At 40.1% G+C, this 16,175-nt stretch overlaps 1 long non-coding RNA gene across 1 annotated transcript in view; it reads left to right on the top strand.

Moving 5' to 3' along the window:
* The window catches only part of LOC125467398 (uncharacterized), a 30,076-nt gene extending 20,875 nt beyond the window's left edge, over positions 1–9,201 (top strand). Inside the window, exons 2-3 of the long non-coding RNA XR_007250626.2 lie at positions 4,354–4,519; positions 5,894–9,201. This is a non-coding gene — a long non-coding RNA (uncharacterized LOC125467398). The remainder of the gene's footprint in view (positions 1–4,353; positions 4,520–5,893) is intronic.
* The last annotated feature ends 6,974 nt before the right edge of the window (positions 9,202–16,175 follow it).

Here is a 16,175-nt window from a genome sequence, read left to right as displayed (position 1 = left end):
ATTCTCAATTTTTAGACATCTCCTTCATACTCTTTTGCCCGTGAAATTTGACTCAATTATAAGATGCTTGCCCTTGCTTCAGAGTTCAAATTCTAAATCTGGATTTGGGGATATGATTTAAGACGATGCCCAGAGCACCGTCGAAGTTTTGCTCGAGAATGTTCTTTCGAATTACATATTGGACTGAATCGCTATTTGCCTACGGGGTGGATGTAAAGAAAAATGCCATTCAGTATTTGAAGATGAGCAGGGAGTGACCAGGTCAACATGCGGCGTTCCGCCAAATCGGATGAACCGGCCATTCGTCTTATTTGCTGTTTCCGGGATATTGGAGCGCGCAAATTGGGCATTGGAATTGTCCTCATAACAAGTCACTGCGCTTAACCGCGTAATTAATTGACTATTAAAAACTGTCCGAGCCATACCAAGAATAAATACGAGGTATTTGCATTTGTTAAAAAAAATTGAGTTGCATTTCAGTGGGCTGTATGGAATCTAACAATAGCAGTTTGCAAAGTTGCTGATAATAAAATAGTATCTTTCTTTCCCTCTGGACTCAAAGAATGAGATTGCCATTGTACCCCGAATACCAACAGTGGTCAGTGCCTAGACAAGATGATTTCTGGCCGAACTGTGTGTTTTGTATTGTAACGCAATGTAAACGCTTCAACTAGGAGAGGGCTCTGTGCATGCTCTATAATTACTTTAATGTGACATTGTAGTTCAAAGTTTTCACATTCCCTGGAGGGAATAAGGAATTCCCTGTCCATCAAATCTGGACAGCGTCAAAGTTTGCATTGAGGCATGGGATAATTGCGAATCTATATAAACTATACTATTTCAAGTCCATTTCGGATCAGAAAAATGTTCGAAATGCAGAACTTCTTTATCAATACATCATATATTACATCTCATATCAGCAATGTACTCCAAAACTGTACTAGCGTGAACATGTGCATCATGCATAAGGACATGTCAGGCATTAGCTGTGTCAAACGCGATTTTTCGGATCAATGCGAATATTAACTTTGTCAATCTCTCTACTGCTGCTGTCTGACCAACTGTGCATTTCAATAATTTCTACTGTGTTTCAGATTTCCAGCAACGACAGTATTTTTTAAGAGTTACAGTTTCCGATTCGTAGATTTTGTTTTAAAATGTGCCATCATTTTCCGTCTTAACTTGAAAACATTTTTTTTTGTTTGAGGAAGCGAAAATAAATGGTTCTTCATCAGGTTTTTTAAATATCAATTTAGTATCAATGAACAAGTTGTAAAATTCACTTCACTCTAGATTATAATTTGATGTGTGAAGTCCAAAGAGTATCAGACTACTCGCCGGGATTTGGAATTAGCTCAGCGACTTCGCAGCCCTTCGCTTGAAATAGGTCAATGCCTAGTTCGATACATACTGCTGGATTCATGTGAGTGCAGACTGAAACCAGATCCCATTGATCTGAATAAAACCCAAAATAAGTGCGGTTGCTGTAAATCAGGAGCAAAAACAAAGTTGCTGGAAAAGCTCACCAGGTCTGGCAGAATCTGTGAAGGAGAAAACAGACGCTAAAGTTTCGAGTCCGGTGACCCTTGCTCAGGGACCCGAAATGTTAACTCTGTTTTTTCCTCCACAGACGCTGCCAGACCTGCTGAGTTTTTCAGCAACTTTGTTTTTGTTCCAATTGATCTGAAAGTGATTCTATGATGGTAATTTAAAAATTGCATTGTTTCACATTTTGTTGTTAATTTCTAATGCTTAAGTCACGTTACTTAAGTTTACTGATGCCTCCAGTGGTCCCATTCACAGGAGATGACATTCACATGCCATCTGTAGTGTTGCCTGGAAAGCGACTCTCGCTTCCAGTACTGCTGAAACGGACGCATGCAGTTGCACAAGCAGTAGTTTGCAGCAATGCCGAGTGTCTGTTATAGAGCATTTTCTAGTTCCACACTTCAACAGTAGATCTCGAAGCGTAATACAAAATTTATTCGCCACACTTTAGTCCGAAAGTATAAGGGAAGGAAAACAAAGTGCGAAATATTTACTGAACTCCCCATCCACCCCCTCCTCTTTCCAGAAGACATTCCATGATCATAAAATTAGCAAAATAAATTGTGTGAATGCTTCGTGACCTGTTGGTATCGTCACAGAAATATCACAATGCTGTGTCGCAATGAATCTCTACAAAGACTTTGGACATGCTCTCAAGACGCTAGTCCCCTAAATCTGTGATGATTCCGAAGTTATTCACTCGATGTTCAATTATCTGAATGTGAACTTTCATTGTCAGAGTTCTTCCGGAAATTAGGAAGGTGAACTTTTCTTTTCCTGTGCACTTTCTTATATTAGTGCCAGGGCAAGACGCTCTTCCGCACTTCTCATTCATTGGCTCTTCTTAACATTATCGATTGAATAAAGGTATATCGCTTCGTGGTTATATAATTCTGAAAATGCAGTGTAACTCCTGCAAGACCGTTGTTCCAGTGGATGTCAACAACGATGTGCCAATATTAGTCAGAGCCAAAGCCAATAAGCATTCGTTTAATTATTAGAGATCCAAATCACAAAACCGAGCCAACTATACTTTGTAAATAAACATCTCCTTTCTAACTGTCGTAACATTGCAATTTGTTATGGTGGCAAGCGTTCACTACCAGTAAAACTAGAGCGAACATGAATAGTTTTCACTGAAACTTCCACAAAATCGGGGAATGAGATTTCGCCAAAGTGATGAAAGTACAGGAATCCCATATTATGAAATCGTAATATTCTTTATTGAGGCATAGTAAATCACACTTCTTCTTTGATGACTATAACATTACACATTCTCGATCATAATTTACCTTTATTTAACAAAAAGGTGTTACGTATTAAAACATTATTTGGCTTATTTAACTATGCTTAACTGGCAGCCTTGAAAATAGCTTGTGCTATTTAAATAGTACATCTTGAGTTGCATCTTACTATTTCTGAGGTTACAAAATGGAACTTTTTTTCACAACAGCCCTAATGGTGTAAATTACACACTGAGGAGAAGGGGGTATACCTCGTACAGACACACCAAGAATCTGCATTTCATCAGCCAGTCTCAGCTGTGTTAGTGATAAGGACGTTACTTTTGGACATTGCATGGAAGGATTTCATTATTAATTGCTATTCAAAAACGCATGTGTGGACGCCGGGTGACGGCTTCGTCTGGTTTGATAGCTCCAGCGGTTGCCTGGAATGTCAACCAACCTCCTTCAGACCCAGGTTTGAATTCTGGCCACTGGGTGAAATGATGAGGGAAACGTGATGGTCACAGAGTCATATCCCTACTGTAATGCCTTCAATGGTGGCAACAATTAGCGAATAACGGAGGTTTAAAACCTAGCGCTGCCTTCGTCCCGAAACCATTAATGTTTGCACCGTAACACACTTCACATGCGAACCTCTTAGGCACAGTCCTCTGTAAAGTATAGACAATCACTTCTAGGGTTACTATGTGTGCACTATAACACCGAGAAGATAACTGAAGCTGCAAAATAATTTATGGAAAAACGTCGAGAGGATGATTGACAGTTTGAGGGTATTCACCTCTCACTCAATTAAAATATGTACGTTTTTCACATGATTTATTTTGCAATAACTACCTCTTCTACCAACTTGTCAGCTTTTTTAAAAAATGAGGCAGTATTATGCAACAGCTTACTGATACGCTGTAGTAGGCTTTTCCTCAAATACATTTCATCTTTTTTTTAATGGAGTGCTTTTACGCATCATTTACTAAAGACGGTACTTTTGCAACCGGACGTTTAGCTTTGAAAAGTCCAAAGTTGCGCACTTTAGGTGGATTGGCCATGGTAAGTTAGCCACAGTATTCTGGAATGTGCAGGCTACCTGGATTAGCCATGGTAAATGTAGAGTTTCGGGGATAGAAAGAGTTTTGGTCGGATGCTTTTCGTGGGGGAGGGGGAGGTTGCTTTGGACTCGACGGGCCAAGATTCCATGATGCTATGAAAATTGGGAAATGGACGCTCCAGCTCTCGGAGGAATATTTGTGCACTGATTTTAATTTTCTTTTATTCATGTGCCGAGAGTCGTTGGCTGTGCCAACATTTCTTGCCCATCCTTAGTTGAGAAGGTGGTAGTGAGCTGCCTTCTTGAACCGCTCTAGTCCCTATGACGTAGGTTAATCCACCAGACTGTTAGAGAGGAAATTAAAGTTTTATGTATGAACCTAACGACAAAAACACCAATGAAAATTGTACTAAAATGGGTATTTATTTCATATACAAGTGCCACTGTTTTGTCCATTCCTGGCAACACTTAATGCTAAGCTTGATTTTTGTTCCCCTCTGCTGTTTGTTGTACCAGACCATGAGGATATCGAAAGGGAATCCTTCATCTCGAGTTGGCATATATTTGCAGTTTTCGTTTTCGCAAAACAAAAGGAAATTTGTTCGTCAATTAATGCCCAACAATGTCTCCACACCTGTCGTTCAAAGAGTTCAGGCACCAAGTGGACGCCATGAACAGACCAGTAAGTAAATGAGTCGGGCAGCATAGAATCCAGATAGAAATAACACTGTACAAAGACTGCTCGTTTCTGTCGTTTTATTAAACAGCCCTTCTTAAAAAGTAATTTATTTAATTGAAGTGAAATAAAAGATCGATGAAAATGGGAGCGATAGAAAACATTTCAATACAAGCGGGAGATAGAAAACGTTGCATTTAGGTAAAACGCCTTTCAGGACTGCAAAGCAAGCAAATCAGCACGATTTGAATTTTATGTCCTGCACGGAATACTTTGAAAAGGAAACAAAATTGTCAGTGCAATCATTCGCCTTCAATTTAATTTGTGCCGTTAACGAAGGTTTTTTGAACAACTTTTGAGGATATGGTGACAGGGCAGACAATACGATTGGGCATTGGAGTGCGGAGCAGTTGAGAGATGCTAGGCAACAAATGAGAACCACTTATTTAGTCAACGAACATTCCCCCCTCCCCCCACGCCCTCCACCCCCTCACGTCACCATCAATTGCCACATGTTCGAGCAAGTTTGCGGGTTCTGTGCTTCAGCAATTCCTCGAGGCTGGTAGTATCTCCACCAGGCACCGGGGACATGGAGACAGACTAGGGCTGTGATCTGAGATCTGTGCCACGACAGAGAGCTGTAACAATATAAGTCTGTTGGACATGCCGACTGGGCTGTCAGTTTTAATTTGTGCATGACCTAGTGGCCGAAAAATGGGATAGAAGTGGCAGAAAGTGGGACTGAAGGCTAGTATTATTGCTTTGACAGCTTCACTCATCTAGAAGTAACGCAAAATGCAATTTATATTTATACTCCCTGACCTTCTGCTCCAAAAGGAAAGTATCTAATGAAGGGGCATGAAGGCAGGGTAGAAGCAGACTTAAGTTCAGTTGAAATTTGTCTACATTGTTATTCTTCAACTGTTTAATTACAGACGAAATGTAAATGAAACACCGAAGAAGACAACGGAGTCTGGAGCCTTATCTTTGTTACTTTTTTGGGAGCGGGTGGGTGTGGGGTGGAGGGAATGGGCTTGGGTAGAACAGGAAGGAATAGGGAGTCCCAGGGACGTTTTGTAGGATGTCTGCCGAAACTCTATCAAATAGAAAAAAAAACAAGAAACACTCCCGACGTTTGTTTTTTTTTCCCTCCTCTCGAGACCCAGTCACTGAACTGTGTTGACTTTTCACCGTGCACCATTGGCCAAATATTAGATATTCTGGAGGAACGCCAAGGGCAGGCCTGGGTTCACACCAAAGTAAACACCATCATGTCTTCCAGCTTCATACACACTGAATGCGATTTGAAAGATATGTGTTTGCTGCCATCATCTCTCTCTCTCTCTCTCTCTCTCATTTTTTCTTCCTTTAAATCCACAGACCCGTGCTTCTGCTGGTCCTATAATCCTGTGGCATGTGCTGATGACATCACATGATGTCCATTGCCGGCAACATCTAGTTCCCTGCAACTGTCATTTAATGTTGCAAGCAAATGAAAAATGACTGAGAGACTCACTGGCTCCCAGAAGTGACCTTGAGTATTATTAGAATGACCTCCCATCGGTTTGACCAGAAGACCTTTGATATCTGCATGAAGAAAATATACGAGTGAGATGCCTGGTCTACCGATAGAAAGGACAATGATCAGCGAGAATAGCACAATGCTGAAGCGAAGTTGCAGCTCATGGCTGCCAACATTGAAAAGTGATCGCTGTACATAACGTGAATCACTGTATCCATTGCTCTGAGAATTGTGTTCTTTAATGCAAATCTTTATATGTATATAAAAACATTCATTTAAAAGGCCCCAGGCTTGCATAGGATACACACGCGCGCGCGCGCGCGCACATAGAGAAATATTTCTCGGGCCCCTGTCGGTTGGAAATGAATCTGACAGTCAATAGAGTTCCACTCCTCCCAACGCACTTTCTGTTACAGACTTTCTCAAGCCATAGTCAGGAAGAAAACTGTAAGGGAAGTCACATGTTTTGAATGGTTGGTTCATGGAGTAGACCAAAGCTTTTCTTGATCAAAAATTATAAGTAAGTCGAATTCTTTGATGTAATCAGCTTTTCACGTAGTCCCTTCCTTCCCGAAGCAAAGTCTAAATACTACTGTGCTCTAATCAGCTCAGACACTCTAAGCACTTCCCACGACTAATTCGATATCCTGAAAACAAATTACTGAAGACTGATTACGGGAGGGAAGGTTAGGTCTACTGCTGTGCTTTCACCCACTGCTTCGGTCATCTCTCTCCGTCAGTCGCTTCCTCCCTTCTCCATATTTCATACGATTTTTAATAATAGTCTCCCCTGCCTCTTTTCCAGATTCCAACCCCTTTCTTCCTCTTTAAGTAGTTTTTCCTCGAGTTTCTTGACTTTTTTCTTGGTTTCTGTGCTTTACCCACCATTGTGCCAAACTGAAGCACACCTTACTTTGTGTTTGCATTTTGAGGCTATTAATGAACTCACTCTCGTCGATTGTTCTCCCTCCGCTGTGTATCCTGGTGGTAACAATACATAGTAGATGTGATGTCATGTACAATTAGGCTTTGTTCACAAGCGCAGACATCCCTAACCCCAAAATGCATCTATTCGGGATATTTGACACCAGCAAAATTCTCAACTGCAAAGCTAATCCCGTCATTGTTCAAATAAAATCAGCCATTTCGTTGATTCAGCCAGGGGCTAACAATTCACCATAACTGGTATTATTACAAAATCAGAGGGCCCACCTCCTCAGTACAACACAACCCATAGGGTCCATACCTACCTACAATTAGCTACATACATGAAGCTGCGTACCACATGCAAACATTTGCAGCAGTAAAGGGTCTCTCTGTTCATCCCCTCCCCACCTCCCAAATCACCTCGGCATCCTGCCTCATCCCACTCCCACCCTCCCCAATCCCTTTCTCAATATAAAGCAAGCTGTTCACTTTTAATCCATCTTGAAATTAATACCGATATTGTCACGTGCAGATTGTGACCGTGGTGTACTTGAGTTGAGCTAAAGCCTTTTCCCCTACGTGCGTTGGCCAGTATGATAAAGTGGTTCCTTTCGAAATGGAGCGTGCTGAATTACGTATGTTACAAAGTTGGAAAAAGAGATCTTTCAAAGGCAGCATATTCAATCCAATCAAATAATATTGTGATCTTCATCTGTGACAATATAGAACCCTAATTAAATAAACACATGGGAAGCAGTAGATCTGCCTTTCTTTCGTTTCATAGCTGCATTTTCATTGTGTATGTTGTTCATTGTCCACATTCATTGTGTATATGGTTCATACTGAGCATATAAGAAAAAAGTTAGGATGGTAAAATGCACAGCCTTTAACGTCATCGAAAAAGCAAGGATTGTGCAGACTGGCCACTATAGTTTGTAAATTATAGTATTCAAAAGTCACCAAATACTTAAAGGGGTTAAGCAAGAAGAGCAAGGACATGCATTTCACAATCATTGGGATCAAAGCAATGCTGATTCTCTGCTTTGGTTGTTAGGAAAACTTACAACAAGAGACTCGTTAACACCTTAAGGTTCACCTTGTCCCCTATCGTTAATCTATCACAAATCAGTAGAATGGGATCCATAGAAAGTGGCTTTAAAACTATATTTTTGTGATCAGCGATCATTCATCACGTCATATGTTTACGAACGGAGGTTAGGGTAATTTCTCACGTTAAACCAGCAAACAATATGTACACGAGGACAAGTCTCCCATAATGTAGAGTTGCAACAACTTTCTTGTTGTATTCTTACGAGTATTCTCTGCGGGTGATTACAAAAAAAAAGCACCCGCAGATATAAATTGAACTAAAATGTGCTTGACCGAAGGGTGGACATCGCAGGAATGCTTGGTTGAGCACAGTCATCCCTTTCTGCATTATAATGTGTGATCTGGGAAACCTATCAATTTATTTCTGTGCACTTTGAACAGAGTGAAGGCTTTGCTCAGTCAAGGCGAAGGTGACAAACCTTTTGGGGTAACAGAATGTATGATTCGCTTCTTTTCCATTAGACTATGGGTCAGAAAGACTGTCGATAATGGATGCTCCCAGTGAGCGATTAAAACAGGTTCCAAGAGGGCATCGAATGACTATTTAAATAGAAACAATGTACAAGGTTTGGGGGAAGCCAGTTTAACACGAAGTCAAAATGCTCAGAGGACCGGTACAGACACGATGGACAGAATAACCTCCTTGTACGGTTACAATCCCGCGACTCTGTGAATAAAACAAAAACAAAATTAGTTAAATCTAAAGGTCAGTACAGCTGTCACCATGTCTTTAACGAACAAAAGGACAAGACACATTACTGGAGAACAGCACAACTTTTGTATCAATGAATTCACTTTCTGTGGATTTTTCGTTCACTGATCCAAAGCTGCTAATCCCTCTCTGCCGAGAACATTCTCTCTCCGTAAGTTTTCTCTCACCCCCACACCCCAACCCCCATCAATAAAATGAAACCTGCTTTCAGTAACTAATTGGGTCGGTTATTGTCTGTGTTCAATGTTTTTCGTCAGGACCCGAGTAGAGACGGGATTTCTGGAACTCTATTGCCTGCTTTCCAAATAATGTTAGACATTATCTGTTAGCATTACACAGGAATCAAAGCTCAGAAAATATATTCATTCATTTTTATTCAGATTTGATGACAGTAAAAATGCCAGATTGGAATAGCAGATGTAGTTATAAGTCGTGACTGCTTTTGCGGACCCTATACTTCAACTGAAGACTGATTCCAATGTTTATTGCTTTATTTCAATCCTATTCGCTTGTATTCAATTGAACATTCAATGCAAGCATAAAATACAGCATCAACCGACAGTGTGTGTTTTTCATTTAATAAATACAACCAGCGCCTTCGACACTACCTGTGTGGGAATGCTGTCAAGCATGAACAAAAATGACTATTTTTCCGAATAAGTGGGTCTATGATAGCTTCCAGAATAGAATTGCTTTATTTTGGTTACCTACTGGGAGACAATAACCTTCGTCTTTTAAAATGCGGAGCGACGCTCAGTAGACCCCTATCCAATGTTCTAACTGTAAAATTATATACTCCAGATTACAGTCTCACCGACTCTCACACTCGACTGCCCGTAGTCAGTGTATATTTTAAATTCAAACAAATTGAAACATTTTCCTTAATTTGGGGTTTATCAGACGTGGTTTATTACAGAATCGGAAGTTTTTTTTGTCTAATTCACGGGTTAGCAGACGTCCCCTTTCACCAAAAACTAGAAGTAGTTCAAGGTGATTGATGACAATGCTTACTCTGGGTGAGATTTATTGCAGTGACTTGTTAGCATGGAGACGTAAGGTAACATCAGTAGGAAGCCTGGGAGGAAGTTCTAGAGACAGAAGTTGAATTAAAGATCCGTGCCTTTTACCTAATTCTGTATGGAGTTTACACCCACTGAAAGGTAGTTTTACAATGCACCCCAATACAGCTCTAAAACCTTAAGCTCCCGCTAGCTTTTGTAATAACGGGTAATGAAAATGTCGTATGTTATCAATAGATAATTGACACAAATATTTATTGAGAGCTTATGCAGACCGTAATCCTTATTATTATCCATATTCTACACTCAGCATGGTCCTAAAGTCAGAGTTATGAATCGAAAGTTGTATCTTTATTACAACAGAGAATCAAAAACAATCATTATTGTGGCATTTGTTTTCAAGTATTCCGCATTTTTCTTTACTGATCTGAAGGCGGGTCCCTGGGTTCGAAACATTAACTTCGTTTGTTCTTTTTTCCCCAGAGATACTGACAGACTTGCTGAGTTTCTCCAGCAATTTGCTTTCATTTCGCAGTTTTAATAATGTTCTGATGCACGATGTACACTTTGTATTTAATCCGTGAAAAATGCATCCAGAAACATCAATAGTTTTGCTGGAAGTTACGTAAGCCACCCTGAACACGAATTCCTGAGGCAACCTCAATTATTACCGTGCAAATAATCAATGAAAATGCCCACCTCTGGGCCCTAATCATACGTCAAAGAAATATAAATTTATTTTAAATTGCACATTAGGATGTCGCGGCTGTAAAGTCTCTGACAGAGTCCAACCATGGGTAAGGTGCTATATGACCGACTGCACTGCGTCTCCATCAAATCGTTGCATCCTCTTTAGCAAACTTGACAAAATAGAAGAAATATGACGTGAATTATTAAACACAGCCCATTTGACTTTTAACCCCGCTGTTTTCAGGAAGCTAAATTTCCGGTATATTTATCTTGATACATATTACAAGGGCTGCGGGCCATTGAGTTGAAAAAAAATCAGCGGCGAACGAAGAGCCGGCCTCGAGCAAAGGTCTGCATGAGAAACGGGTCATTTGTCAGAGAGAGAGAAAAAAAGTCAATAAATTAGATAGAATGATGGATAAAAAGGCTCCAAATGGATGCGAAGGACAGCAGACAGCGGGGCCTGGCTTAGTGAAACCGGCCCAGGAGGCAACTAACCCTTTCGATATGGGCCGGCTCAATTAACAGCGCGATAGCATTCGGAGAGTTCCCTACTTTCTAACAGGTGTTACCTTCTAATAAGGTTTCAAGTTTGACTATCATATAAGATAATTAAGGAACTTCTACCACGAATGAAATATTCTGCCATAATACCAATTTGCACGCTCCTTCTGTTTTCTAACGACTTAATGTCCAATCTTGGGTTGGATATGATGAATCGCACATTATTCCTCACGAAATAATGGCATCCAACCGAAATGTTTAAAGCTCCAGAGTTGGCATGAATTAATTGGCGCATATCATATTGTCCTCATCTGAAATAACGTTCAAAATTTACTTCATCACAATCGATGCTCTTTTCTTTGAACTCACAGAAGCCAGTTTCTGTTTTAAGTTGTTCTACAATGTAATCTGTCTCAGTCGTTACGTTGTGTATTACCACAACGTAGTCTGAAAGAAATTGTGAGTTTACGTATGCATTTGCACTGCGGCGTAGGTATATACACAATTCTTTCCTTTAATGTGCACCATCAAAATGAACAATATTTTACTTTATACAGGTATGTACGAGTCCAAGCTATATGGAAGCCATATTTACGAGCATGGCAACATTTCTGTTCAAATTTTCCATTAAATTGACGTATCAGCTTGCAGTTTGATTTCAGACTGTTTGACCGCAAACCAGGACAGGTATTTGTTGGCCAGGTGTGTCAGTCATTAGAATGTTTGGATTTGTTTAATTTTTTTTAATAGTCCGGAAGACGTGGGCAAAATAGATATTTCTACAACATTACTGACAATCATTAAGAAACAGTTTCACTATCTGAGAGGCGAAAGTTAGCGAATGGACACTCAGCGGAAAGGAAAATCCCGGGTAATTGAATAAACCAAAATCTGGGTGATAGAGCAGTCAAAAGTGGCCGCGATGACAGAAGAGCTATGAGGCAAGTGATGGATACTATTGTCCTAATTTGACCCTCCATTAACACCAGTTCTCAGCAGCTGTATTATGTCAGAAATTCCCATCGACGTACAGAGGTTGTCACTGATTTTTTCAGCTCTCCCAGTTTTCGCTGCAGAGCTCAATCCTATCTCAAATAAATGGGTGGAGAATATGACCCAAAACTGCTCTCCAATCTGAGCAGCCCTATTACCGCCTCAAAATGCATTGTTGTGCAGGTGCCAGTAATTTGGTCCTTATCTCTAAAATGTTTATGCAGCTCCGTCCATTAATACTGGAAATGTTATTAATATTAATTAACAAATAAAACGAACCATTTTGGGCCCAGTGAATAGCTCATCTTCTAATTGGACTTAAAGGAAGAAAAAAGTTGACCTACTAGTGACAGACACAGGTTTGAGGGTGACATTTCATTGTGTAGCACCATGTGAAAGAAATAAAAAGAGACCCGTCAATTTAATGCAAGGACCAAAAGTGCATATTGTTGCTAAGAGACGGGGATGCCGCTGAACTTCCATCAGAAGCTCTGCTCCGACCTTATGCAAATAGAACTGAAAATTCTTTGTGGATGGCAGCGATTTCCACCCACCATGTCAGGAATACCTGGCAGAGGCTTTTATTCACATGTTCAGTAAAAACACACAAGATGTGACAAAGCATGACACATTCAGCTCTGGAGAGAGAGACAGAGAGAGGGATAGTCAGAAAGGAGAGAGAGAGACAGAGACAGAGAGAGCCTCACCATCCAAAATGCCATCAATCCACCATCCACATCTGTCATTTTCTCCCCTTTCAGCCGGATAGAAGATTGGCCCAAAATAGTAAAATGCCTGTCCTTACATCACTAAAAGGTCTATTAAGGCACATTAATTGAAGTAACTCAGCAAACTGCTGCAATGCGCATGAACGCAACCGGAACGGAAAATCCGAGAAACGGTCAGATCATATCACTGTAATGTCCTTCCGAAATTATCTACACTGAAAAACACACAGAGGAACCCCATTAACACAAATGAAGTAGAAATGTACAATTTAAGAAACCTTTCCGAGATTGGTTATCACTATATTTGAAATTGTAAGCAAATGAAGTTCAAAAATATCGTTCTTGAGGATCCTGCCTCACGATAGTGTGGGATTGAATGAACAATATTGATAAACAAACGGATTTTGTTCGAATATTAATTCATGTAGCATATAATATTGAGCATTTAATTCTCACAAAAACAATGCTATTACAAGTAGTGTACTTTAACCAGGAGAAATCTCAGGGTTGCTGCCTATGTAGTTCAGTTGTGTGGTTATTATCTTCCTATGAAGATAAATTGCACAGTTTTATCCTGTATAAAAGAAAGATCTGCATTCACTTGGAAATGATACTCATAGACGAATGGAGAAAATTAAACTTTATGAAATCCAGAATGCCAGTTGGATGCACGTCGAATAAGTTGCCCCGAGTGTTTTCTAACGAACACGTATTTAAACATAATTTTTGATGTATTTTAGAATTATCGGGAAGCACTTACATTTGAGCAAATGCACTTATTTTGTTTTATATCAATTGTAAGTGAAATTTTAATTATTTAATTTAAAAACAAATAAGTGTCAAAAGCGACGTATCTGTATTGGAGTCTGTAATGGTGATCGATGGCGTTTTAGCAGTCATTCAAATTTCAATGGACTTTAGTTAGTCAACAACTACAATAAAAGCTCTAAAACCACTTGAAGATTTTCCTTAAAGTTTCGTTTCATGAACATGCTTGTTCAGATTTTAGAAAAATAAACAATCTACTGAATTGACTATATCTAAACGGCACTTTTCAAATCATGCTCGCGTTCCCTTTCCCAGTACACGCGTTTTCTAGGAAAATACGTTTCCATACCGCCACCCGAGAATTGTGTCTAACAAGGTGAGCAAGTTCGACTAGACTCTAATCTCAGAGGTCAGGTGCTCTGCTGCTAAACTGGATGAAAACAGTTAATAATCAAAGTTACTTCGCACACTTCATCAAATTAAGACAGTGAGGAAATGTAGATTTAGCCCAATAATTCGAATAAACTTTTAAAAAAGCCAATGTAATTGTGCAAAGAATCAAAAGGATGAATTTTCCTGCAGCAAACAAACTGGAGGCAACGCTTTTGTCGTGGCAATATTAACCATCCTACCATCTTTTGATGAGAGAAAATGCAACAATTTTTTAAACCTAATTTACACCAGTCGACTTTCAGAAGTACTCAAGTTTGAGTCTGTAGACTATCTATTTTTTCAAAAAAATAGAGATTGCGAGCTGTGTGGTAACCTATTTCATTTGTTCCAGCACTTTCCAGCTCACTTTCCCCTCCTTCACATTGATCTTAAATAAGACATTGGCATCCCTTTGAAAAAATACACGTTGTGGTTTCGTGTGTTTATAGTTTAACACAAACGAAGTTTTCCTCACGTGGAAATGCAGTAAATTCCGCAAGAATACTCATTCACTCCGCGGTAAAAGTTGAAACAAGGAACGGAGCTGGATAAATAGCAAGTGAAAATTGTACCCTCGAAGTTATGTTGGGGTTAAAAAGGGGCCATTATGTTTCCAATATTTGAGGCTAAAATCAGAATTGTCCCACTTTATTTTACAATACTATCTAAAACAAGGAGTAAATTACCTTGAAATTGCTACTGAAATCGGGGTGAAATTTCCAAATAGCAAGCCAATTTTCATAATGCGTACAATAAGATATATATTTCAACCACCTCGGCGTATATGCAGGACACGTTTTAAGTGGAAATTCAGTAGATGCTGCAAATATTAATAGGATTTGTGGTTAGCCCGTTTCCGGCAGCAGCTCATGGAGCAACTGGCAGTAAAAGAAGTGGAGGGCATGGACTGAAATGGTCGGTGCTCTTGTCCTACCCACCTCTTCAAACCAACCCAGATGTTTCAGTACGGGTTTAGTTCAGGAAATCAAGTTACGAGTTAGCCATGACCAATGTCCTCCTTCCAAACCAAACGAGACTCGCCCAAGGCACCAGCATTAGAAATGTTCAACAGCGATCACCGGGAGCCCTTCATGATCTCCTTTGCGGGTCAATGTCATTAGGAACCTCTTAAACGCAAACCCTGAAGCCAAATTTTGTTTGCCCGTCCCCATCACTTGCCAACTGCCTCCCTCACCCCCCTCACCCACCCCCCTCTCACCTTGTGGTCGTATTTAGGTAACCTGCCGACGACTGTAGTCAGGGGCAGCGACCGTTGAAGTCAGATACATTACAACCACCCCAGGAATGCACATCGATTGTCTACTTCATGGAGACAGTCCCCCTAATTTAACCCAGCAAGGGTTTTTGGAAATTGATACCAGGTCAGGCTGTCAGAAGCTTCCTATGGTGAAAGTTGTTGCTGACGGTATGGGACCGAACAATAAAAGAACAACCATTAGATACATCTTTCTTAACCGATTACTTGTCAATTTAAGGTCAGTGTTAACAAGTCCAAATCAAGCAGGAACATTGTAGAATTTCATGCCAAGTAGCAGTGGAGCAACACAGGATGTATTTGTTGTACACCAGAACCATGCTGGTAAAAATGGTGCAATCTACTTCATTCAGAGCCTGATACCATCAATTTCAGTTCCAGAATGGAGAAATGCATCAATTTACTGTGGCCCTGATGCTTTTCTTTCCAAGCTGACTTAATATTAAATATACGACAAAGTCTCTTTTTTTAAACAATGGTCGGGAGAAAAAAAATCTCACAAATGTTCGATAAGCCTGACGAATAGATTCTGTTCTACATTGATGCCAATAGGGCAGAAGAAACCAAATGGAAATCCTTCTCAACAGTATGCACTCGAATTGCTTTTTGCAGTTAGTTTGCATAATGCATTGAAGCTGCCATAATTATATTTTACAGGGCGCCACTTCTTCTCGAGATAAATGTGGGCTAACAAAATACAGCATTTCCGCATAATCACGAGTTTAAAGACGGATACAGATATGATTGTCTGTTTCATAGACTCGCTGATTGAACTATTATTAACTACATTTCAAATGTAAATGTACACAATAGCCCATCAACAACTAGCGTCCCATACGAAGGCTCGAGGGAATAATGCAGGACTGCTGATTGGGTTTTACGTATACCTGATACACGCGATTGCCAGCCCTGATTCCGTCATAGCAGAGAGCTCACAGAGCGAAACATTCACAGGTTGCCTCACCAGCGCTAAGTCCAAAA

The sequence above is a fragment of the Stegostoma tigrinum genome, chromosome 33 (genome assembly GCF_030684315.1).
Source record: "Stegostoma tigrinum isolate sSteTig4 chromosome 33, sSteTig4.hap1, whole genome shotgun sequence".
In the NCBI taxonomy this organism is placed as follows: domain Eukaryota; kingdom Metazoa; phylum Chordata; class Chondrichthyes; order Orectolobiformes; family Stegostomatidae; genus Stegostoma; species Stegostoma tigrinum.
The sequence above is the reverse complement of the archived record's forward strand: the minus strand, read 5'-3'. Positions and strand labels throughout refer to the sequence as shown.